This window comes from Elephas maximus, chromosome 1 (assembly GCF_024166365.1).
Source record: "Elephas maximus indicus isolate mEleMax1 chromosome 1, mEleMax1 primary haplotype, whole genome shotgun sequence".
In the NCBI taxonomy this organism is placed as follows: domain Eukaryota; kingdom Metazoa; phylum Chordata; class Mammalia; order Proboscidea; family Elephantidae; genus Elephas; species Elephas maximus.
This window is the reverse complement of record NC_064819.1, coordinates 101,728,917-101,755,752: the sequence shown is the minus strand read 5'-3', so window position 1 is coordinate 101,755,752 and position 26,836 is coordinate 101,728,917. Positions and strand designations below refer to the sequence as shown.

Genomic DNA, 26,836 nt, shown 5'->3' with positions numbered 1-26,836 from the left:
AGGCAGTGGCTATGCATGAGGTGCACTGGCCAGGAATTTAACCCAGGTCTCCCACATGGAATGTGAGAATTCTACTGCTGAACCATCACTGCCCCCTGCCAGCAGGTACCACAATCTGATTTGTAGTAAATTCCCACTCCAGCTTAAATATTCTTGAATTTCAAAGCCACTGGTTCTTAAAGATAAATACTGACCTACATCAGGAAATATAAGTTTTTAAACTGGTAAGTCATAGGCTACCTGAATGAGAGACTATGTCTTACTCACCTTTGTATTACCTGTGCCTGGAACATTTGGTAATATTTGCTAGTTTTTTTCACTGACATAGTTATGACTTTGTTAGGCTTCTTGATAGAGGGTTGAGTATCAAACTTTGCCTTCAACCATATAATAAAGGAATAACCAATGAAGAAAAAAATATCCCTCTTCCTGGTTAATTATGGATGGTTAGTTAACATAACATTCCTGCTTTCTTTGGAGATTCACTCCCCTTGCTCTAAAGATGAGTCTTTCTCAGATGGAGAGATAAGAGAAATAACTTGCCAAAGTGGTGTAAAAGCTGGGTGAATGTAAAGCTGGACAGACAAGGGAGTCACATATTTTTGCTGATTAAAATATATTTTTATCCATTAAACTAAAGATAAGAAACCTACAACTTAGAGCTGGCCACTATATGTCACTTAAGAAAACTGGTGGAGTTATTTCTTCACTCCCTAAAAAAGGTATTTCTTATGGTGGAACTAGCAGCAGCTTACCAAGTATGATTCCTGGTCCTATAACGACATCTGACCACTGACACTACCTCAAACCTTTTAAATCCTCTCATAGCTAGTAGCTCAAGATTCCCATCAGAGCTCAATCAATCACTTTAACGGCAAAAGTACAAACTTAAATGTCCACAGGAACTGAGCAAGTGACATAAATGAGTAAAATGAGCTAGGTTCATGACTACAGCGAGTGATAGGTCTGTGGCAAACTCAAGGATGCCTGCCAGTCTGAAGGTGTTACATATACTCAACTGCAGCCAATCGGGCCAGAGATAAATTAAAAATGGGCAAAAAAATTACTTTTTTAAAAGAAGTCAAACATTCAGAATTTTTATAAAAGCTTCCCTATTTTTAAAACACTGCAGCCAAATCAAACACACCTGCAGACAATCTCTATTTTTGTGTTTCCTGTTAAAACACAAATATCCCTAGAAGATTGATTATCAATTTCAGTCTATGGATATCAGCACAATGCCTTTAGTAGAGCAGGTCCTAAATGAAGACTTGACGGATGTATACATCTGACATTACAGGAATTCAGGTGTTAAAAGAGACTGGAAGAATAAAAAGCAAATTTCACATAGCTTTACCATTTGGCATAGCTCTGTCTCTCCTCACCTGTTTACCTCTTCTCCTATATCGGAATTCTCCTTCATCTGTCTCTCTTTTCATCCATAACTGTTTCTGCTTTGCTGTGTTGGTGACACAAATGACTTAAACAATAATATCAGCCTGAAGTTTATTTCTTTACTTTGAAAAGTATATTATAAAAAAGTGTTACTATAAGGATTTCAAATAAATTTTAAGACTTATATTTAGGGGCAGGAGTGTTACATTCATGTCTATATCTTCCAACTACCCCTTCCCTACTCTTGGCCTTACCTAGATTCTTGATACATAAATATTTGCTAAACTGAGTTAGCTTCATTACAAAGAGTTTGTTTTTGTTTTTTTAATTTTACAAACGGATTCCCTTCAGTGCCACACGTTCCTCTAGTGCCTTACATACATCTGGTGCCCAATAAATACTCACTTGCGTAGGTTATAGGTCTTTATTTACTAAGAAAGAAGCTGAGTGAAATAAAACTGAAGTACTAGAACAATTAAACAGAAATGAAACACATCTTTTGAATGCTTTCAATTTCACAGTCAACGCTCTGAGACTATGTCAAAAAGAAAAGTACCACTGCCGCAGCCACTCCAAGAACACAATCAGCAATGTTCTCTCTGATCATTAATACAAAGTCTTAGGCTTCCATATTCTCAAAAGGGAGGTGTGCTGACAGCAACTACAACTGCCTCACTGTCTCATACAGGCCTAGCTGGAACACACTCTCATAGGATGGAGTTGTGAACACCTGGATGCTGGGATGCAGAAGTCCGTCCATAGGGCTTCAACAGAAGTTTTAAACGAATCACCTGTCTTTAAGTCCTAAGTTTCTGCCAACTGTTCTTCAGCAGTGCATCAGTAATGACATTGCTTTGTTCGAATTACATCATCAAATACAATTTCAATGGTTGCTGATAATGCTGAATTTTACCTGAACCCTGTGATGCTGGAAAACAGAGACGGTTAAAGAACCCCCTCAACCACCCTTTGTGTTCAGGAAAATGGCTGATAACAAACAACCACCCTCTCCACATGACACAGGTAAGTCTCACAGATCTCCCCTTGTTTGCTTATGACAAATCCAGATACCTTTCAAATTCCCATTCCTTGCCTGATAAATGAGTAACTGAATTGCTTGACTCCACTGACCAATCAGAAACAAAATGCTTGTTAACCAAACTTTGGTTACACTTCTCTCTTTTCCCCCAAATCCCTGAATTCTGATCCACCCTAAGCCTGAGCCAACATACGACTCCTCTTTAAAGGCCACTCCCAAATAACAGGGGCCCTGGTGGTGCAGTGGTTAAGAGCTCGGCTGCTAACCAAAAGGTCAACAGTTTGAGTCCACGAGCTGCTCCTCAAAAACTCTATGGGGCAGTTCTACTCTGTCCTACAGGGTCGCTATGAGTTGGAATTGACTCGATGGCAACAGGGTATATGGTCAGTGTTCTCCCTATTACAACAGATCCCCTTCCCTATTGCAATAGTCCTCTCCCCCTTTTCTTTCTAATAAAGCATCTCCCTAACTAAGCCTGGATTTGTTTTTGTTTTTAACATTTCCAGAAAGTGAGATCTCTACATCCTACCATCAACTAAAAAGGAGCCCACAGACAGTGACTGGTGTTCAAATTTCTAGTTTGCTCTCTGGCACCACCTGGGGGAACATGGAAGCTAAGATTGCATGACATATGAGTCCCCATCCTCACCCATGGTTCTGCCGCTGATGACCCACTTTGTTATTCATATGTATAGTGGGAGATCTGGAGAGCTTTACCTCAGGAATTCTTAACCCTCAGTTTATCAAAGATAATTTTAGTTGAGTTTCCTTTTTCAGCAGTTCTACTTATTTGTAAGGATTGGTATTTCATGACTTTTATTTTTTCTTTGGGGTCTTTGAAAGAAACTTCATGCTCTGTCTTAAACAATTACTGTATTGGTCCACTGGACCCATTTATAAAAAATCTAAGACATTATAGAAGCTGCAAGATCTTATTTTTCCTATATTTTGAAACATTTTGCCATTTCATTATCCCAGGAATTATTTTATCAATTACTCATCATTATTCAACAATTATATCCAAGTATGCTTTAAAAAGACTACAACAGTTAGGAAAAAATAAATAAATAAATAACAAGCTTATATTGAAGGATGCAATAGTGAAATCATCATTCTTCAATTTTCTCATTGCATTGACTAAAGTATTTGCATCATCTTTCAAGACGGAATAAGACTGGAGACACCATCTCTGTTGTCTGCTTTATGCTTCCAACGAACACAGTTGAAAATTCAGAATTTTTCATTTTCCACCCATAATGGCAATGAGGAGAAAATTAACAAGAGGAAGATAGTTCACAATTATAAGACAAATCAGATGAGATCAAAGACACAGAAAGCAACACTCTAGACTCTGAGAATGTATTTTTAAAGACAAAACAGTAATACGGTATTCTCAGCCAGTCAATCATTCATTTATCAGGAAGGAGTTTATCGTGCAATATTTGGCAACAAGAACATAAACAACCCCTGGTGAAAGTATTCTTTCATCTTTTATGATGTTTGTGTCCCAAAGTTTACTTGGTTCAAAGAGGTATGCTATACTGAAATTCTTATTAAAGTTCCTAATGAAGTTTTCACTATCCTTTCGTTATCTCTTCCGTATTCATAAAAATGACTTAAAATATATTTTTTAGAAAGATCCACTGTACCCAGATGGTACATGCTGATTATTTTTCCAACCTACCTGAACGTTCAACATCAAACTTCCCCAGACTACCCTTTGTGCTCACCCTCTTGAAGCCACTGGCGATGCCATTTACAAGTACAAAAATGTATATAATTGGCTAAGTTGTTATTACACAACCCATGCTCACTGTAGAAAACACGGATAAAGAACGATTTAAAAACATAAAATTCTTTGCCCACAATTCCGTAACCCAGAATCAACCACTATATACATTTTGGTGTTTTACATAAAAAATATACATGTTAAAATTTTTATATATTTAAATTAAATATATTCATGTAGTTTTTACAAAGCTGAAAAACTATAATACCATATTTTAGTTTCCTTCTTTCATTCAAAAATATAAAATATCAGTGTAATTAAATTATACATGTAGAAGCTGCTGAATTGGTGTATGTTTTGCTGTGTATATTCTTAACAACAACAAAATATTTAAAATTTGGGGGAAAATACGAAATATTTTAAAGTAAATTAAATTTGATATTTAAACATCTTGGGAACTCCTTGATTCCTCCTACACTAAAAATTAGCATGCCAGGGCACCTACTTATCCATGACCAAAATCACCACAATTCCTTTAGATTTCATTACAGAGATCACAGGCATGAGCCTGATACCCACTTTTTATGGGTAAAATCATAACTTTAAAAAAAGGAGGGGGAACATGCATAGAAAAGCATCTTTTGTTCCTAATTTAGAAACGATAACAGTTTTCTTCTTATTCCTGAGTCCTGATTATGGCGCTACCTGATTTATAAATATTGATCTCATCATGCTGTAGTTTTTGTTTAACTGCCACTAATTTCTCAGAATACAAGAAATGAGTGTTTCCTCTGAACATAACAGGATCCTAAGTCAGCCCAAATTCTTCTACTTACACATCTATTACCACCAGCATTTCTATCAACCTCTAGGCTAGAAGTACAAGCTAGGTGTGGTTTCCCTAGACTCAGGCCCCAATTTTATTTCCTTTTTCAGAAAAGCTTGTGTACTTTAAACATATATCCTTCCCCTTATATTTCTTATAAGTATATTCCAGATATGCTTTTTTGTCCACAAGAACAAATAGAAAGTAGAGAAATAAATTAACATTATAATTTTTCCAGAAGGATTCTACTTCACCAAGCAAGGTACTGCTTAACCTACAATTAATTTTAATATTGTAGCACGGAAGATTTTTTCCTTTATGTTTTAATCTGGGGACAGAACAAATCCAGTAATAGAATGTCAACATTAATTTGAGGGAAGATGAAAAACGACTTAATAACACTGCAGCAAGATTAATATTGTATAATAGATCATGGAACCATAAAACGCTTGACAAATTCATTTTTGTATCACTGTATATTCTTGCTAATAGGGCAGGGCATATCTGGAAGGCTGTTAATACCTTACTGCACAAATGCCAGTCAAACTGTACTGCAAGATGATGCACTTTGCAGGAGAGAAAGGAGAATTGGCCTCACACATCTGCAGTTTGCATTTAACTACAACATGGAGAAGAGTAAGGGCAGAGTGATTTCAAGCAGGAAGCTAACACTTGCTTGAAATCAAGTGGTACAATTTAGAAAATGAGTTGACGGTTACCAGGAAATCTGCTTCCACTTCAAGACTCTCTAGCTGAGGAATTAAGAGCGGAGAACAGATCAGCAAATGATACAAGAGAGATTTTACCCCAAACAGCTGTAAACAAAGTGCCAAGCCAATAGATCAAATAGGGGAATACTAATTTGGCATGAAAGCAGCTACAACATCCTTAAACCAGGACTCTGAACAAGTTTTTTGAGTTCACTCATGATTGAGAAAGCAAAACTGGTATAGAGCCAAACTTTTAAAATTTGGACAAGCCAGAATGACAATCGGAATGGGAAAAATTACAGGTCAAAGCCCTGCCAGAAACTTCATCTCCCTATTAGAAAACAAGGGCAGCGTGCATGTTGCATAGCAACCAAATCTCTTGCCCTGTTGGATTTCCAGTAGAATGGAAAACAGCTGTGCCCCGCTCAAAGATGGCGGCTGACCTTGCTTCTTTGAAAGTGTGCCGCTCCACAGTCCTGCCAATAATCTGATCTTCCACATTAGGATCCTGAATGGGCTCGCTACGCCTTTTCCCAGTCTCCCGTTCCAGGACTTCGACCCATAATCCTTCTCGCTCCAGTTACTGTTCCAGATCACTCAAACTGTAAAAATTCTGGTCTGTTCTGGTTTCACATCATCAGCTATGACTGAACCGGTTCAAAGCCCTGCCTTAAACAAATGTGTAATAAAAATATTTTTCTACTTCTGGCTAAAATGGAATAACAGGAGCTGGATTTATCCTCCTGCCTGATATCACAAAAAAAATCCAGACAAAAATGCATAAAACAACAGTTTTTAAAACTATGGACATCAGGCAACAAAGGACAGTGATCCCTGAGAGGGGGAAAACGAGATGGCCCTAGGACTGCCTCGGCTGACTGCATTGAAGAGTGTTTCCAGGCCACAGAAGAGAGAAGGGAAGGGAAGGTGAAGCCCAGAGGTAGTGCTGGCTTCATGGGCGTGCAACCTGTGCAGATGCAGTTCAGAAGGGCCCATGCTTGATTTACCGCTCTGCTGCCATCACCTTGAAATTCTAAATAATTTTTGAACAAAGAGCCTTGCATTTTAATTTTACGCTGCAAATTATGTTGCTAGTTCTGCGCAACGGATGCCCTGAGTTAAAGAGCTGAGAGTTCAGTGAGATCAAGGTAGCAAGAGTTCATAGGACAGAATAACAGAGTTAAGAGCTACACAGACAAGAGAATCCCGGAGATTGGCTGAAAGTCGCCCCTGAGTACTCAGCAGAGTACTAATCAGAGCATGCATATGAAAAAACTCTCTAGTCCAGGGAAAGAACTACTTGAATGGTTAGAGAGAACAGTGCCTCACACGACACAAGGCCGGAAATACTGTTTGCATAAGTCAGTCTGGGAAAGCTCATAATTCAGAGCATCGGATAACGTACTCAAGAAGGTGTTGCCTCAGGAGTGGAGAATAATTAACCCTAGGCTGAGCATTGCTCTGGACCCATTTTAAAAATCATAAAAGACTCGAAAAGATCAAATTGTTTCCAAGTAACTTACCTGCATCCAATTACACAGGTTGAGAAGATTTGTCCGTATAAAAAAAAATCCAGCATCCAACAAAGTAAAACTCATAATATCTAACATCTAAACAAAGATTATTAGGCATACAAAGAAGCAGAAAAACACAATCCACAATGAGGAAAATAATCAATCAATTGCAACTGACACAGATGTTAGTATTAGCAGAGAAGGACATTAAAACAGTAACATTAGAATTTGTAGGATGCTGCTTAAGTAGTACTTAGATGAAAATTTATAGCACTAAACACTATTAGAAAAGATCTCAAAGCAATAAACTCAGCTTCCACTTTAAGAAACTACAGGCTAACATCCAGTATGAATTTAGATGTAAATATTGTAAACAAAATTCTATCAAACTGAATCCAACAATATATTAAAAAGATAATACATCATGACCAAGTAGGGTTTATCCCAGGAATGCGAGACCGGTTTACCATTTGAAAACCAAGCCATGTAATTAATTCCCTATATTAACAAACTAAAAAGGAAAAACCATATATTATCATCTCAACAGACACAGAAAAAGCATTTTACGAAACCCAACATCCATCTCGATAAAAACTCTCGGCAAACTAGGAATAAAAGGGAACTTCCTCAACCTGATAAAAGGTTATCCATGAAAACTCTACAGGTAACCTCATACTTAATGGTCTAATACTTCATGCTTTCACCCTCAGACCAGAAACAAGACAGGGATGTCTGCTCTCACCACTTTTATTCAATACTGTACTGGAGGTTTTAGCCAGTATGGTCAGCCAAGAAAAAGAAATAAAAGGCATCCAGTTTAGACAGGAAGAAGTAAAACTGCCTTTATTTGCAGACCACATGACTGTCTATGAAGAAACCCCAATGGAATCAACAATAAAGATATCATAACTAATATGTAAATCTAGCAAAGTTGCAGGGCACGAGATCAATACACACATGATCAGAAACAGAAATTTCTTATACTACCATTTACAACGGCTTAAAAAATATTAAATGCTTAGGGGTAAATATGACCAAAAAATGTGGAAGACCTATACAATAAAAATAAGACCAGTACATAAAAAGTACTGCTGAGAGAAAGTAAAGAAGGCCTGTAATTTTCACAAATAACACACCCATGTAAATAACGTGCCCACACAAATAACATGCATAGCCCACTAAGAACAATAACACAGAAGTGGGTTGCACGGTTGGCCAAAAATGTATGTGTGCATCACTTGCATAAAAACACGGTAAGTAAGTGGGGAGAATGTCTTGATCATGGACGGAAAGATGATACTGTTAAGACGTCAAGTCTACCCAAGCTGATCTATAGATGAGTAACATTCCAACCCCATCACACTTTTCTGTAGAAATTGACAGGCTGGTTCCAAAACTCCTACGGAAATTAAAAGAACTTAGAAGAGCCAAAACAACTCTGAAAAAGAAGAATAAAGTTGGAGGGTTAACACTAACCCTTCCAAGATTTCAAGAATTATTATAAAGTTTCAGTAATCAAAATAGTGTGGTATTGATGTAAATATAAGCAAATATATCAACGGAACAGGATACAGGGTCCAGAAAAAAGCCCACACATAAATGGGCAATTTATTTTTGACAAAGGCCCAAAGGTAATGGAGTGGAGAAAGGATAATCTTTTCAACAAATGGTGCTATAAAAATTAGACACCCATATGCAAAAATATCAGCTTGGATCCATATCTCGTACCATATACAAAAAATAATTCAAAATGGATCATGGACCTAAATGTAAAACCTAAATCTATAAGGCTTCTAGAAGAAAATCTTTAAAAGCATAATTTATTAAAGAATAAATGGATAAACTGAAACTTTGATAAAACTGAAAACACTGGCTCTTCAAAAGGCACTGTTGAGAATAAAATGACAAGCCAAAAACACAGGAGAAAAATTTTGCAAAGCATATGTCTAATAAAGGACTTATAGCCAGGACATATAAAGAACCCTCAAAACTCGGTAATAATAAAATGAACAACCCAATTCTACAAATGGGCAAAGGTTCTGACACTTCATCAAAGAAGAAACAAACTGTAAATAAATACATGCAAAGACGCTCAAAGTCATTTGGGAAATCCAAATTATAGTCACAGTGCGGTACCAGTATACGCTATTAGAACGGCTAAAGTTAAAAAGACTAACCATAGCAAGTGTTGGGGAGGAAGTATCAGAACTGAAACTCTCGTACACCGTGGATCAGGGTGTTACAACAGTATAACCACTTAGGAGAACAGTTCAGCAGTTTCTTAAAAAGTTAAGCACACCCCTACCATATGATCTAGCCATTCCCGTCCTAGGTATTTACCCAAGAGAAAAGAAATATATATCCATATAAAGACTAGTATGCAAACGTTCACAGCAATTTTATTTGTAACAGCCAAAACCTGGGAAAAACTGAAATGTCCATCGACAAGTAAATGGATAACTAAATTGCAGTACATCCATACAATGGAATACTACTTAACAATAAAAAAGAATAAACTACTGATATATGCAACAATATGAATGACTCTGAAAATGGTTATGCTGGATAAAAGAAGCCAGTCAAAAAAGGAGTACATACTGTATAACTCCATTTATATAAAACTCCAGAAAATAAAAATTAAACCATAGTGACAGAAAGCAGATCAGTGTTGCCGGGGGATTGGAAAGGACAGAGGGTTGAAGGGAAGGATATCAAAAGAAAAAACTTGTAGATGATGAATACGGTCATTACCTTGATGGTAGCGATGGTTTCACGGGTATACAATGTAGATCAAACAGACCTCAATAAAACTGTTTTCTAAAAACGTATAATAAACATATTTCGAATATGAGCCACATAAGCAAATCCAGGCCACTAAGCTTACTGTCTCCATTAATAACATTTTCTTCTGTTTGTTCTTCAGCATTTACAACACTATCTGTAAAAGTTCTTCTTGAGCTAGGAGAATGTTCTTCAAACTGCCCTCAGGTTTCTGCACTGTAACTAGGAGCACTTTTATACTTCCACCAAGCCAATCTTCCCACAAACCGGTGGATTAATCTGGACCATGCACAGAGTAAGGCTGTTTTGGTTGAGACGCTGCTCCTTACGAAAAGGCCAAATTAGCCTTCAATCCACAGCACATGCTAAGAAACACTTTTCTGATTCAGAAAACAAACCTGAGTGAAAGAATTTCTTTTCATTACTTACATTAAACTTCAAAGAAACAGGCTTCTTGCTGCTGTAATATAAACAGGGAAACTGAGGCAGCTTATGACAAAACAGATGGAAATGTGAGGAGACAGCCAGTTCATGGCTAACCGGTCAATTTCTTGGCACAAGTATGCCTCATTTCACTCCAATACGTGATAAAAAATGATTTTGTACATTGAATACATTTCCTTGTTAATACACTTTCACTTCTGATGGACCTTCAATTGACAACATGAATAACTAGAGGTTGATGGTTTAGCTCTTGAGGTACTAGTTACAGAAACTTTTAAAGACTACCTTGAAAAGCAAGAATATTTTTGCAATGTGAACAATCACTCCCAAATTTACCCACTATGAATTTTTTTTAAAGCAACGGGTACTTGTAGGCCAAAAATTTTTCACAGCAAGTAATGAAGGTAAAAGTGACAGATATGGGAAGTGACCAAAGGAAGACTTTGTTGTGAAAGGGCAAAAGCTGTTATCTCCACTCTTAAATTTCACAACTTTGAGTAAAGCAAAAGTTAATTATCTTCCTTGAAAGTAGTAGGCAATTAACTCTCAGATCACTAAACCTCTTCCTGAGATAGAGAACTAATCCAACCTGCAACACAATATACCGGCCATTGTATTGCACATCTAAGGCATTATTTATGCTTTACTAAGTAGGTGAGAGGAAACCCTGGTGGCGTAGTGGTTAAGTGCTACAGCTGCTAACCCAAGGGTCAGCAGTTTGAATCCACCAGGCGCTCCTTGGAAACTCTACGGGGCAGTTCTACTCTGTCCTATAGGGTCGCTATGAGTCGGAATCCACTCGAAGGCACTGGGTTTGGTTTTTGGTTTAAGTAGGTGAGAAGAAACATTTGAGAATTTTCCCAGATGTAAAAATTACAGAGAAAAGAGGGCAGTCCTTAATTTATTTCCTGGAAAAAAATCAGGAGGAGTGATTCAATATTTCTGACTCCAAGCAGTATTCCGGCCTTCAGCTTTAAGACAACCCCAGCAATCCTTTCTTTGAGAACCTCTAGCTCAGGTACTCCAGTCTAATGCCCCAGAGATGTGAGGTCCAATTCAGAATACTTGGCAGAATATTGAGCATGTGGCTATCTAAATTTAAACTAATTAAAATCACATAGAATGGAAAATCCAGCTCCTCGGTCACACTAGCCACATTACAAGTGTTCGAAAACCACACATGGCTAGTGCCTGCCATCTGTTCTAGATAGCACAGATACAGAATACAACCATCATCACAGGAACTTTCACAGGAGGGCATGTTCCAGAGTGAGCAAGTTTAGACTAAGGTGGTAGCTCTCTTTCATAAACTCCTTAGTCTTTCAGATATTTTCACAAATGGGGTTGTAATACAGTTTTGTGAATTCATGCTCCTCAAAGTCTAGGTACTGAGGATGAAATTAGCTTCGGATGCCTTCAACCTAGAATGGAGCACCTTTTTTTTTTTTTTTTTAATCCTAAAAATTCCCTTTATCTTCGGTATGTTTACCTACTACAAAGTGCCTTCAATAATCTAGGACAGTCAAAGTTGTTTTGTTCCCTTTGGAACATTTGAACGCTGGCAGAGAAGAAAATCATTACAGCTTTACCAAATCAGCAACTCAGGAACTAAGAAAAATCCATCAAATAATTAAAAGCCATGGACACAGGGACAGAAGATTTGATGACTTTGACAAATGAACTCAGGGGAGGGAAATATCAACAAAACTCAGCAAGTGCACTATTCCCCCCCCCAAAAAATAAACTACTGTTTTATTAATGGATATAAATGTTGGTAAACTGTATGAATAATTCAAGTCCATTTTCAGTTAAGTGGAATCTTCACTGAAGCTATACATAATTACTGACTTCACAGCACCTCTCTCCAGCTGACTGCTAACAAAACTACTCTAATCCCAGTTTACAACCAATAGAGGAGATTAACATTATCATTCACCTACATCTTTTACTTAAATCCAATGCCCCCAAATATAATCTTGCCCCAATGCCATGTACAATTTAAAAAGGCCAAAAACCTTACAAAGGCAAGGGAAGGCGTCAAGTATAGCACCTGATCCAACAACCAATCTGTTAATAATATACTCCCCCATTCAAACAAAACAACAGCTATTGTGGCCCTGAGAGTTATTCTTTGATGTTTTAAATTATACTAAGGTTGGTAAGGCCTAATTCTATAGATCTCCAAAACAGTCTCACAATTCTTTATACCTGCAAAGGTCCAAAAAATGCCACATCTGTTATTCTAATACCATGTTTAATGTGTATCAGACATCTGGCATGTATTTTCATTAAAAGTAGAATCATCAATCACTTCTGAAGCTTCAGAGTCAAGTAGAGACTTTGAATGGCTGACAAAATAAACGGACTGGTTTCACGAAACAATCCTCCTAGATGGATTGGCACAGTGGGTCCAACAATGGGCTCAAGCATGGCAATGATTGTGAGGACAGCCCAGAACCGGGCAGTGTTTCACTCTGTCGTACACAGGGTCTTCTGTGAGTCAGAACTGACTCAACAGCACCTAACAACAGAGTGTGTTTATGTGCTAATGCCAGCTTTGTGTGGGTCCTCTATGTGGAGCCAGAAAAACAGCTGGCACCTGCGTCACTGTAAAAAGGGAACTGCGCTGAGTAAGGTTCCACCAAGCAGGGTCCCACCAAGCCTAGAAAATTGTTAACAGGTTAAAAATTAAGGAAGCTGTTTAACCCAGAGAACGGAATCAGGAGAAAAATACAATGTACACAACTAATTTTGGTCTTCTATTTTTACCCTTCCCTCCCATGCACCCAGCAATCATTTTGGGAGGCCACTATTTAATAAGGATAAGAACTATCAGCTAGAGGAATCCATTCAAATGCAATATGAAACCTCCAGTTTCTGCTATTAAGCCAAGGGAAAACAATGCAAATGTGGAAAGCAAGCATTGTTGATTCAGGAAGATTTTAAGTAAATCTTAAAAATAAGTATGAGATTCAAAAGTAAGCATGAGGCTGATGCCTAGAATAAATTAAGAGTAGATTTAGTCATTTTGGAAGAATGTGGCAACGTGAGAAAGTGTGCCTAAAAACTATCTAGCTCTCTGCAACAAATTTAGAATATGATCGTCATGTGACTCAGAAGGCAGTCAAATCAACAAGTATGAAACAAAAATGTAATCTCAATTAGTGAGACACCTGGCTAATAATCCAGGGCTCATTTCTTCACCCACTTACACAGACCAGTACCCTCATCTCATTTAGAAAATGTGCTTGAGTGCATGCACACAGAGGGCTGTGCATTAATTACAACAATTAAAGGGGTGGGCTTGGATGGCTTCAAAAATAAGTCATATAACCTGAACTCTAGATTATGGGTTTAATACTAAGAAATAAGAACTGCAAAGTACCTTGCTTGATTGAAAGCACTTGATAGTAAGAGGGGAGTGGACACTAAAAATTATACTCAAAATGAAAGGTCAAAGATATTCCTGATGGACACTGGATGGCATCACTCAGATCTCTATGGACAGACATCTATATCAAAATCACAAACCACGTCATCTACCCAAATCTTCGATGCAGATCATCACGGAAAGACTGGTAACATACAGGGATCATTAAGTAAACATATTCAGGACAACAGAAGCCTGTTTCTTACTGTAAGAGAAGGTTGTTACAAAGCAAGGGAGAAAACTAGACTGAATCCTGCACTAGTAGAAAGGAACTGGAGTTAGCAGTATGAATTCATGATTTTCAACAGCCTAACAGCAATGAGCACACTCATCACCAGACTGTGGCTTCTAAATGCCATTTTCCACTAACAAGAACGAGAGCTCTTTGAGGAAGTGACTGATTCTAAGGGTAGGGAAAGGAAACAATATGAACCTAGAACATATTGTTCCATAAAGCAAGAAAATACTCAAGAGTGATGGGGACATGCAAAAAAAAAAAAAAAAAGAATTCAGCCCAAAGAGGCTCCCACTGGCCAAACCAGAAAATTAAATAGGAAACCATGAGTCCATACAGACATAAATTAAATGATTGCTAAATAAATATAAAGTGTGATGGGAATAAAATTTTTACATAATTTTAAAGTACTTTCCCATAAAACATTTATTAATTACAAAGGCGAGAAGAGTAACTTTGCAGTGACGAAGCCTAGCACTGAACACCTTAATGAAACAATCTAAACGATGATCATTCGTTAATAATGGGTCAAACTGAAACTATATGCCAATTGACAGGGTGCAATGAGAAGAATGCAGCATCACTTCTGTGATATTCCTTCAAAGGTACATAACTTGAATCACAAGGAAACATCAGTCAAAACCAAACTGTGGGAAATTATACAAAATAACTGGCCTAGAATCTTCCAAAGTATCAAGTTTGTTAAAGTCAAGAAAAAACCAAGGAATTGTTCCAGACTGAAGGAAATAAAAAGATATCATGGGGACATATGCTAGAAAAGGTATTATTGAGACAACTGATCCTTGTAGCATCAATGTTAACTTCCTGATTTTGATCACTGTATTTGTTATGTGGGAAAATGTTCTTGTTTTTAGAAAATAAACACTGAAAGTATCTGGGAGTGATGCAGCATTAGGTCAGCAATTGACTCTCAAATGGTTCCAGTTAAGAGTTCTTTTTGATTGTCTTTTAGAAAGTTGCAAAAAAGAAAAGGAGTCAGGCAAATATAGGTTTAAAATCAGGTTCGGCCTAACTGAACCTAACTGCAAAGCCTTGGACAAATTGTTTTATCTCTCTGAACCTTGTTATTGAATAATGGGGATCTACTGCATGATCTATAATGAAAATATTTTTTTATTGCATGATCTACAATGAGAATTAAATGAAATATGCTTATACACCGTGGCACAAAGCCTGGCACTTAGTACATGCTCTTTAACTGACAGTTACGTCTGTCTAAAGATAAAATCTGATATTGCCTGGTTTTCCCTAAAATACTTAGAAAAGAATACCCAATCCTGACTCTATCCAGCATTCTACAGACTTTTGGCTGCCAATCACAGTTGCTATTTGTAGAGTCTGCTGTTTGTAATTCTGTACCACAGATTTATCGTCTGTCACTGCCTTTGCAAAGGAGAACTCAAATGCCAAGCTCCTCTGTCGACGGGTTCCCATTTGTCCACAAACATGCAGTCTGGTTTGAGGCTGTGCTTTAGAGGATCCTTAAGTTAAAGAGTTCTTCTGACCACACTGCCTGTGACTGCTTCACCTCAGCCTACAGCACAGCAATACTCAGCTTCCTACTCTCACCCACTTGGCAGAGCAGATTTGTTCAAGACAACGCATGCTTAGCCGGCCTTAGGGAATAGTTTCTTAGTTCTAAACTGAAAAGCAACCAGGGCAGAATTACACAGGTCACAGGACAAAAAATAATGACAACACCATCACCTGGGAAGGGGTGAAATAATCGTATAAAGAAGGCATTCCAGGGGCCTCACATGCCTATCATATACTGTCTAGATCAAGAAATGGATTTGAACTGCTCGCTAATTCCTATACATATTACAGTGACGGATTTATTTTGTTCCTCAACTGTATATACATGCACATATATTCGGCCTTCTGTGACAATGTATGTACACACTAAGACAGTACAACTCAAAGTATGGTCCACAAACCAGTGCTAGTCTGTATATTGTTACTGGTCTGTAATGAGATAAGTACAGAAATTAAGAACTTAGAAAATTTTATAATTTGACAGAATAACTTTGTCTATTGAATATTATTGGTAGTTTTTTGTTTTTCCCAGTAGATAATCACTATTTTAATTATTTTAATTACTGAGATAAAAGAACACTTGACAAAAGAAAGTACTAGGATACTGGCTATCATCATGCTGCCTGCGTCTATTTTAATCCTAGAAGTCAGAACAAGGATACCTAATGTCTAATGCCTGGGTTTCCTCTGCAATGGGAAAACAATCCCAAGACCAATGTGGAGGTGATGAAACATTGTTAGTATGAAGAGTTTTAAAGCAGTTTAAAAATATACTTAAAAACCAACTGCCCTTCTAAAACATTAGATTGATTTGGCGTTTAATATGATTAAAACAAATTAGGCATAATTGTATCTCAGAATTGTTAGGCAGAAAAATAATGTACTAATTTTCTTGTTAAAATTCAAAGGCTCGACTGAGAGAGATACAGGAGGAAAGCTGAACCTAGAAATCACGTGCTGGAAAAGCACTAACACAAGTACTATTTAAATTAATTTATACACACACACACACACCCCATCACATAAAAAATCTTAATGGGAGAGTTGAAGGAACTAGGCAGAAATACCACATATATCTGAAATAAGGTAACTCCAAGTTCCAAGCATACAACTAAGGCAGTTCCTTTGTTTTGAACTAGAAAGTGGCATAAGCAGTTGAGAGTGTGCCACAAAATGGGAGCCTCACTCCCATTCCACTCTCCACCTCAAGGCATAATCTTGGGAGAAACGGTACCTCAGATCCGGTTAGTTATCTAACTATTGTATGTTTTTATAAGATAGGCACAGCACTGGTTGAGATCTGGCTCAAAGTTTAAGAAGAATATTCAGACAGTGCACAGAAGTGGTTACATTTTAGAAGACTAGGCTTTCATTCAGGTTAAAGTTGAATGCAGGTACTCACGCAGGGCTACTGCCTTCTTGCTTTAATAAGAGAAAATGAATATACTTTGTCCAGATTTTCATAGTTCCAGCCATATAAAAGTCAGCTGTATTGTTCCTTTCATGAAAAAATATTCTGATGAAATAATCTTGCAAAGGAAAGATAACCTAGCCTCAAGTCTACAATAGAAAGGCAGAGAGAAAATGACTAATTTTCGGCTCACTGGTCATGATTAGGACCTTTACAAGCAGTGTGTTAGTTTCTAGAGAGCATCACTATGCCATCTGTGCCAAGAATTTCACATACTGTCCTCAAGCATTGAAATGGTCGGCGGGCCGGTTGTACACCATCCATACTGGTTCTCCAACAAACAGCTGTGTGGCCTTGACATAATTCTTTTCATCCACTGTGAAATGGCAGTAAATTCCTGCAGGAAGGGCTATATCATGTCTCCTTTCTCCAAGAAAATCCAGATCCACTTGTCCTCCTTATCTCTTACATCAAAATATCCACTTCCATCCAAAATGTATTGAATTTCATCATCCAAGTGTAAATGCTCCTCATAAAACAAATTTTAATCTTTTCTTCATAATTTGGTAGCTTATCTCTGCATATTGTTATTATGTTCACCCATGAGTAGTTTCTCTCTTTTTGGATCTTTTCTAATTCCGGATCATTCAATTTCCAGTAAAAGACACCAAGCTGACGCAGTTGCTCCAGGCCGACTCAATCGGGCTCCAGTTAGTGGGGCTTCCTCTGGCCATCCGGGGACTCGTCTATATACCACGCTTCCACCATATTCCCGGCCTCGTCTGGAGGATGCCTGCAAGTCTGAGGGTACTGTCGGGGTACAGCCCGAGCTCGAGCTCCAGCCAACTTCCTGAGCTCTGTGGAGCCGCAGCCTATTGGTAGTTTTTTAATACAGTATTCATTTTTATTGTATTTTACCAAAGTATTGGATTGTGACAGATTGGGGGCCAAAAACAAAGACTGGTCTTTCACCAAAGATGGTCTGAAAAGCAATGCACTAAGATTTTCATATCTTATATTTTTACACGATATTATTGAGCACTTATTACATACCTGCAAGCTAAGCCTTAATACTACCCTCATTTTCCAGATGAGAAAATTAAGGCTCACAGAGGTCATACAACATACCCAAGTTCCAGAGTAAATGATATGTCTGACTTCTGAACTTAATTAAGCCTTTAGCCACTAGGACACTGGGTTCTGAAAACCACACAAAATAGGAAGAGAAAATGGTCACCTTACTTGGAAATGGTGAGGAAAGAATTTTTCAATGCATGATACGACCAGATGGCATTCACTGAACATGGGTGTTCTGGCCTAGGCTCTATCTTGTGTAAGAGAGAAAGTAATTCACTTAACCTGCTTCAAGTAAAGGAGGGTGGGTAGTCACAAGAATACATTTGCCTTACAGGAATCCAATGGTAGGAACTGGGTCATGTCAGAAACCAAAGCTGGCTGGTTGTCTCTATCAGGGGGCTCTGTGTCACTGGATACTATGTGTGCTTCTTCTACCTTGTTCTTTATGCCAAGGGCTTTCTCTGCTTCAACATACACATGACCAAAAATGGCTCAGCCCAGGTATATCTTGCCCATCACCACTTTAAATTTCCCTCTGCCTCCCTTAGAAGTTGACATTTCCCCCCAAAAAGACACACAAGTCAGAGGTTCCTGGCTGGTTGCCTCATAAATCAGGCATCCTTTCTGATGCGGTAGCCTGGCAGGGTGGTTAAGTGACATAGAATCTGACTGAATCTATATACAATAGCTAGGGTCAGTGCAGATTCCCCAAGAAGATGGCATGGGCAAGAAAGGTGCCCATTTCTTGTACATTGGGCTGCCAAAGAAGGCTAGATAGGAATGGAAGAGATCTACTGGACAGCAGGCAGATGACAAGTCAGGTGACCTGGAGACCTAATGAAGGACCTTTAAGCTTGCGAGCAACATTCTTATTCTATAAACTATGATAGTACTTGAATGAAAATTCTTATCTACAGAAGTGATAGGACTGTAGCATTCAGAACCACATGTGGAAGGGGAAAGTGGTCTGAGGTAGAAAAGTCTGACACCTGGATCAATAAAACAGTGTTATTACGTTCCAGATTCAGAAGGAAAAGAGCAGAAAGTCAAAAAGGAAGAGCTTGGGAGGGAAGAGGTGTCATATTCAGACGCAGACTAGAAACCTTCACAGGAGATGCCTATGTTAGTGTTGACAGGGTAGGAGGGAAACTTAAGAATTAGAAACTAGTCATGACCTTAATTTAAAAAGTAGGGGGTGGGTGGTGGGAGCTCTCAGATAATTGTCATTTAACTTGGAGACCTTGATAAACGAGGTTTCTGTAGCTACAACATATCAACAAGTAAATATAGCCGCCTTTTCTAAAGGGAAGGGATGTGCATACAAGGTTCTGAGATGGTTATTTGAATATCAACTGTGTGTGTACAGGCTGAGAGGATGGAACTCATGGAGAGAGAGCACTTCTACAAAAAGAAAGAAACTGCCACCCTCAGGAGAACATCACTGATGGCACTCCCTACCTACCACCTTCTGTCCAGAGAGTGGAAGGTGTATGTGGAGCGTTTGCTGTCAGGAGACCTGAAATGTTTCTTACACTAAGCATCTGACATTCAAAGACTTAACATTTGTGGTTTCAAGGCTCACTGCATGTAATAAATGATTTCGTGATTAGGAATTTGAATTGCCTGTACTACTCTGGACAACTGTGCAGGCATGAGGTACTCTTCTGGCCAGTAAGCCTAAGCAGACCATCTCAATGTGGTTTACTGGTTTTATCTGACACAGGTCCTCAGTTAATTCTTATAACAATTGTGAGAGATATTATCAACCCCATCTTACAGTTGAGAAAACTAAGAAACATATATACTACAGTGGTATCTTGAAGGTTTCAGAACACAATACCTACAAATTTCAAGGATCTATTGTACTGCTATGGAGTCCTCGTGGCACAGTGTTTAAGAGCTCTGCTGCTAACCAGAAGGTCAGTGGTTCAAATCCACCAGCTGCTCCTTGAAAATGCTATGGGGCAGCTCTACTCTGTCCTATAGGGTCACTATGAGTTAGAATCAACTCCATGGCAATGGGTTTAGTTTTTTTGGTTTTAGTGTACTGCTGGAGTCCTGAGTGGTACAGTTAATGCACCTGGTTGCTAACCAAAAGGCTGGCAGTTTAAGACCACCCAGAGGCATTTTGGAAGAAAGGCCTGGCAATCTACTTCTGAAAAAACAACCACTGAAAACCCTATGGAGCACAGTTCTACTCTGACACACATGGAGTCACCATGAGTCAGAATCAACTCAGTGGCGACTAGTACTGGACTGCTATTTTACTGTGTATTCTTAATCTCTCCAAGTAGACTTTAAGTTTTTTAAGAGTATGTTATGGATTGGATTGTGTCCCTAAAATTTATATGCTGTTAAATTCTAACCTCTACACCTGTTGTTGGATCCCTGATGATGTAGCAGCTAAGAGCTACAGCTGCTAATCAAAAGCTCGGCCGTTCGAATCTACCAGGCGCTCCTTGGACACCCTGTGGGGCAGTTCTACTCTGTGCTACAGGGTTGCTATGAGTCGAAATCAACTCAACGGTAATGGGGTTTAAACTGTGAGAGAATAAATCTGTTTGTCAAAGCCACCCACTTGTGGTATTTCTCTTATGTGCTTACTTATATAGCAGCACTACATAAATAAGAGTAGGGACTTAAATATTTACAATGGCTAATGTAAAAATGTAAGGCAACAGATATTTGTTGTGTGCCACGGAGTCAATTCTGACGCATAGCAACTCTGTAGGACAGAGGAGAACTGCCCATTGGGTTTCCAAGGCTGATATCTTTATGGGAGCAGATTGCCAGGTCTTTTCTCCATGGAGTGGCTAGTGGGCTCCAAACGCCAACCTTTCGGTTAACAGCCAAGCGCTTAATCACTACACTACCAGGGACCCCGAGGGACCCCTTTTGCAATAAATATAGCAGATAGTCAACTTTCTTTGGAACAAATGCAATTTATCTCCATATAACATTCTTTAATTTCAAAGGCCCAGGTTATAGGTGTCCTTCTTAAGAAGGGAACATTTTAAGTTTAAATTGGAAGCCTAAAGAGCTTGCCTCTATTTGATCTCAATTTGATTCTACGTCTAGAAGATGAAAGTTATCCTAGTACAATGGGAAGACTCAAAATACAGATATAATCAGGAAGCTGCTCCAGAAAATGCTTATTTCTATGAAGAACCACAAGTACGAGGTCATTTTAGTAAGGTCCTATAGCACTTAAATTCTTATATATTCAACTATACATATACACACACACACACATTTAACAATTCATGTGAAATCATTACCATTTCCATCTATAATGCGCATCCATACTATTCAAACTGACATCATTTGAACAGTGAAACAAATGAAACACTATCACCACCAATAGAAAATGCACGGTTATATTAACTACATCAAGCCCTAAATATTTTTTAAGAATAAAATACTTGTTTTCCGACACTACGGACATAACAATAAAAAACAATAGCAGGGCAGAATTCCCAGATTCTGAGCTACCTATATGATTCCAATGCTAATGTTTCTATTTTGACGAAACCAGGCTAAATGTATTTGCAGGAAAGCATCATTACTGTACAGGAACTGCACTGATAATGTTGAAACAACATTTTCTGTTGCTGCACATTAAAGTCACAGAGCTGGACAGAAGCTTGATTTATGGACCACTGCATAGGGTCACTATGAGTCAGAATCGACTCGCTGGCAGTGGGTTTGGGTTTTTTTTGTTTTGGTATTGTGTTAAGCTAGGTTGTATCATGTTTGCAAAAATCACAGCATAAAAGCAATGCCAAGCATTTAAGAGAATTCTGAAAGTGAAATGGGCTGTCAAGAATACCACACCTCCGTACTCACTATCCTGTATCTACTTACCAGGGACCTACCTAGCTCTTTAGTTCTTCACCAAGTAATGGGTTAAGTGAAACCAACAAATCGGTACCAAACCTGAGGAAAGACCCTGGTGTGAGAGCCTATAATAGGATTTTGACTCTTTCAGCCTCTTTTTTTTTTTTTTTTTAACTTTAAGCTAAGTTACAAACTTCATTTTGTAGATACAATTAGTGGTGGGCAGTCATCCTAAAGCCTGAGAAACACATGAAGCAAGCTTAAGAGAGAAATTCCCCACAATTCACATCTACCATTATGGAAATTTACCTTTGTAAAATATAAGCAATGTAAACATAAGGTACATTTGTCTATCTGGAGGCTCTTCAAAAGCCAAGCATGGCTTCTTAGAAGTCACAAGTGTAGAAGAAGAGCTGATAAATAAATATTCATCCCTAACCATATTGTCAGAACCACGTGAGTTCAATTTTTTCTTTTTCCAAAATCAATTCAGGTGTTCAGTATCTTAGATGAAATATTTAGCTTCCATTTAATTAACATGATACATGACCAGCATTTTTAAAAGTCATCTTATTTACATATACTGGGCCTAAACCAGAAACTTATTAAAATCTTATTTATACTGAAATTTCAAATATTTAAATAGATACCACAAAAGAATAAAGACAAAACATCAAAATAATATTTAATAGCTACTTTTCTGTCCAGTCATACTATAAATTCTTTTCTCCAGGAAAAAAAAAAGAATCAAAATTTTATTTGCCTTCTATCTAATTGATCTGATCTAGTCTGATTTGTGTACAAGATTTCCAGACTAAATACAGTGAAACAAGTAACACTCTACATGGCACTTACACAGTACCTCTGACTTCTCTCTAAGGTATATACGCAAATTATCCCATGAGGAGTATTTACCAGGAGTTGCTGCCTTTGTTTGTAATTTCCAGCTGGGTCTGTATACTACTAGCATGTGAGAGCACTGACAAGTTTCCTAGAGTAGATCTCATCTCCTTGACAACGACTGAGGACAGAGCTCTTTCTAACAGATTTCTTAGGTAGAAAGAAGCTGGCAACTCTATATTCATTCTATTAATTTACTTTAAACCTTTGCAACAATTCTTCCACACCAGCTTCCAGTTTTAAGATTGTTACCGTTGTTCCTAGCGGCCATCAAGTCAATTCAGCTTCAAGATACTACAGCCAAATTTTCTACTTTAGTAAAAAAACAAATCTAGACCACTTTAGCACTGTTTACCAATATGTCTTACTACACTGTGTCTAATTAGAAATAATTTTCATGTGTATAAGTTTATGGTTTACTAAGTGCCTTACAAACTTATCTGATCCTTACAAATACCATCAAGGCAGGTTATCACCACCCTCACCACACACAAACACAAAAAAATTAAGATTCAGGGACATTAGTCATTTGTTCAAGGTCACAAAACAAACAAAAGCAGAACTGGAACTCAATGAAAAAAAGCTGTGATGCCAAATCCAGAGCATTTGACCAAGAATACAACAGATAGTGAAATGTTTCCACTAGAAATGGCAAGTGATAGAAAAATAATTCATGTTCTTCTAGAAAAATAATTTGTCTTTTTCCCCTAAGAGGGGAAACCTGCTTAACCAGTGACAAAAAGACTATATGACTGAATCATCCCAAACACAGTCAACAATTCTGACCAACCCCTGCCCCCTCACCCACCACCACCAGAACTGAACAAGTAGCAAAGGAACAAGCAGCCATGAAAGGAAGCTGGGAAAGCCACTGGAAATACCTGTTCTCTGAAATAACTTTTTTTTTTAATCATCCCTAAAAACTCAGGGAATTGTATAGACTGCCACAGGCTTATTTAGAGGGTCTCCAGGAACGAAAGTTCACAATTATCAGTCTACTCCCAACAACTTTCATGATCATGAAAGACTGTTAATATCCACAATGCCTTTTTCCTCTCCCACTTTTTCCTTCTTAATATCTGGCTTCCACACCCGCCACTCTTAATGAGACTACCCTAAAGCAGAATTCTCGACCTGGGATACAGACCTCCCTATGAAATTCGTGACACTCTTAAAAAACATACATAAAACTATGAGCACACATTTTTTAGAGTGAAGAATCTACTGTTTTCATCAAATTTTAAAAGATCTGTGTCCCTAAAGGGATAAACACTGCTCTCTCAGGATCTAATGAAAAAAATATATATACTATTCATTAAATCAGATAGCCATTACTCATTCATTTTTATCTCTCTCACTTCATACCATTTACTACTAAAATTTGAAATCCTGAAATAGCTCCTTTCTAGAATCTATGTCACTGTCATCTAGTAACTAGAGGTCCCTACCTCTGTGACTTCATTTATCTCCTCTTCTTCCTCCCCCAAGAATCTGAACACTCCCTTATGATTTCTCTTTACTCACTTCCCATAATCCAGTGGTAGTCAGAGTACGATCCCCAGACCAGCAGCAGTAGTAGCATCTCCTGGGAACTTACTGGACATACAAATGGTCTAGCCCCACCCCACACCTACTAATCAGAAACTCTGGGGGGAAGGGCCCAGCAATCTGTGTTTTTTAACAAGCCCTCCACCTGATTCTGACACATGTTCAAGTTTGAGAACTACTCCCCTGAGCATACAATAAGCTGTCAACTCTTACTAGTTTGTTCATTTTGTCTTTCAAACAAAATGACCATGAGCTGTGTACAAGTAACTCATCTTAAAATGACAACTTCTGAAAACTGATCTTAAACATTCACACAATCTCAAATATTGAGTAGGCTACAAAACATATGCAGACCTCACCTTACCTCAAAATGAATCCAAAACCAAATTTATCCAAACCTTCGCCTACCCCCTATACACACATATGAAGTCCTTTTAATTTCCTTATTCTGTTCAATTGTTAAAAAACCTTACAATTTCCTCTTTTACCATATATGAATCCCAACAAGAAGCCATGTATTCTTTTGTCCCAATGTAATTTAGATTCATCCCTTGATCTACATTTCCATTAACACATCTGCTGCACAAGTAAACTTGCCCAAAGTTAAGTGACAGGGCAGGGAAATGAGCCCAGAGGCTATGTGACATTCACTAAGCTATACTGCATCCTTGGAGCACACCAAAGCACTGACATCATTATTTAACTCCTTTTTTAAGGTCCTAAATAGCTTATGGAAACCCTGGTGGCATAGTGGTTAAATGCTACGGCTGCTAACCAAGAGGTTGGCAGTTCGAACCCGCCAGGTGCTCCTTGGAAACTCTGTGGGCCAGTTCTACTCTGTCCTATAGGGTCGCTATGAGTTGGAATCGATTCGACGGCAGTGGGTTTGGTTTTTTTGGTTTAAATAGCTTAAAGTAGTTATCAGATCACAACTTAACTTTTTATTATTTTGCTATGCACAGCCAAAAGATACCTATTTCCACCATTCTCTTCCCTATGATCCAACATTGAGACTTTCTTCTCTGGGGAGCTCCATTTCCTTAAAAGCCCCAGACACAATGTAGTTCTGCCTAGTAAAGCAGGAATGAATAGCACAAATGTCACCAAAACAAAGGCCAATATAAACTCACAGAACAGCATACAGACCCCAAAAAGCAATCAATTTTCAGTTCATTTAAGATTCTCTATTTCTCAGAACTAGACAGCAAATCCTTTAGCCTTTCCTACTAATTATAAGACTAGCCAGAGGACTTCCATCTCTAGCTAAGATGGAGAAAGAGGGACTGAGAATTTACCCACCCACCTGGAACAACCAAAAACAGACAAAATATATGAAATGGTTTTCAAGACACTGGCTATCAGACAACAAAGGACAGAGATTTCCTTAGGGGCAGGAAACTGGCAAGATGAGTCGTACAACTGCCACAGCTTACTTGCCTTCAGAGTTTCTAGGCTATGACAAAAGAAGGAAAACCCAGGGAACGTCTGGCAAACTCCCTGAGTTGAGGAGACAGAGCTGAGAGTCTAGAGAAATTGGGAGAGTTTGCAGGACAGAGTACTGGAGGAGACACAACACAGAAAGCCTGCAGAGGGTCCCCTTGAATATTCAGCTGAGTACTGGTCAGGACATGTGGGTGAGAAAAGAATGTGAGACTGAAAAAAGAACTACTGTAAAGGATTAGAGACAAGTATCAGGTGCTTGCACGGGCCTAGAAAAACTACAGGTTCTCACTAGGCAGAGCTGAAAACCTCAAAATTCACAGGACATCTGGTTGAGTTCACAGAAGAGTCTTGCCTCTGTAGTGTGGAATAATTAGCAATAGACTGAGAATTGTTCCAGCACTGCCTAACAAATCTTAAACTCAAACCCCCAAAGGATCAAACTGTACCCAATTAACTCCATCTCAGAACAAAGCTCTGGAATATTCATAGAAATACAAAATATCCAACACCCAACAAGGTAAAATACACAATATCTGACTATCAGTTAAAAAACTAACTGGGCATGTAAAGCAGCAGAAAAATAGGACCCAAAATGAGAAAAAAATCAATCAGAACTGACACAGGTATTAGAAATCACAGACAGGACATTAAAACATACTAAATAATTTTATATATTCCCTATGTTTGAAAAGTTAGGTACAGACATGGATGACATAAAAGACCCAACGTGAACTTTTAGAGATGAAAACTGTAATGTCTGAGCTGGAAAATAAAGTGGATGGGATCATCAGGAAATTAGATCACAGAAGAAAAGATTAGTGAATTTGAAGACACAGCAACAGTAACTATCCAAAATGAAACAAGGAGGGAGAAAAATAACAAAGCATCAGGTAACTGTGGAATAACTTCAAGTGGCCTAATACATGTGCAACTGTAGTCCCTGAAATGGTGGTGGGAGTA

The 26,836-nt window shown here is 38.2% G+C and overlaps 1 protein-coding gene and 1 pseudogene across 1 annotated transcript in view; both read right to left on the bottom strand.

Annotated features, from left to right (window-relative positions):
* Positions 1 to 26,836, bottom strand: part of ZFAND3 (zinc finger AN1-type containing 3) — a 403,887-nt gene that overhangs the window by 226,724 nt on the left and 150,327 nt on the right. The window lies entirely within an intron of this gene.
* The window catches only part of LOC126079869 (acireductone dioxygenase-like), a 52,825-nt pseudogene that overhangs the window by 11,092 nt on the left and 14,897 nt on the right, over positions 1 to 26,836 (bottom strand).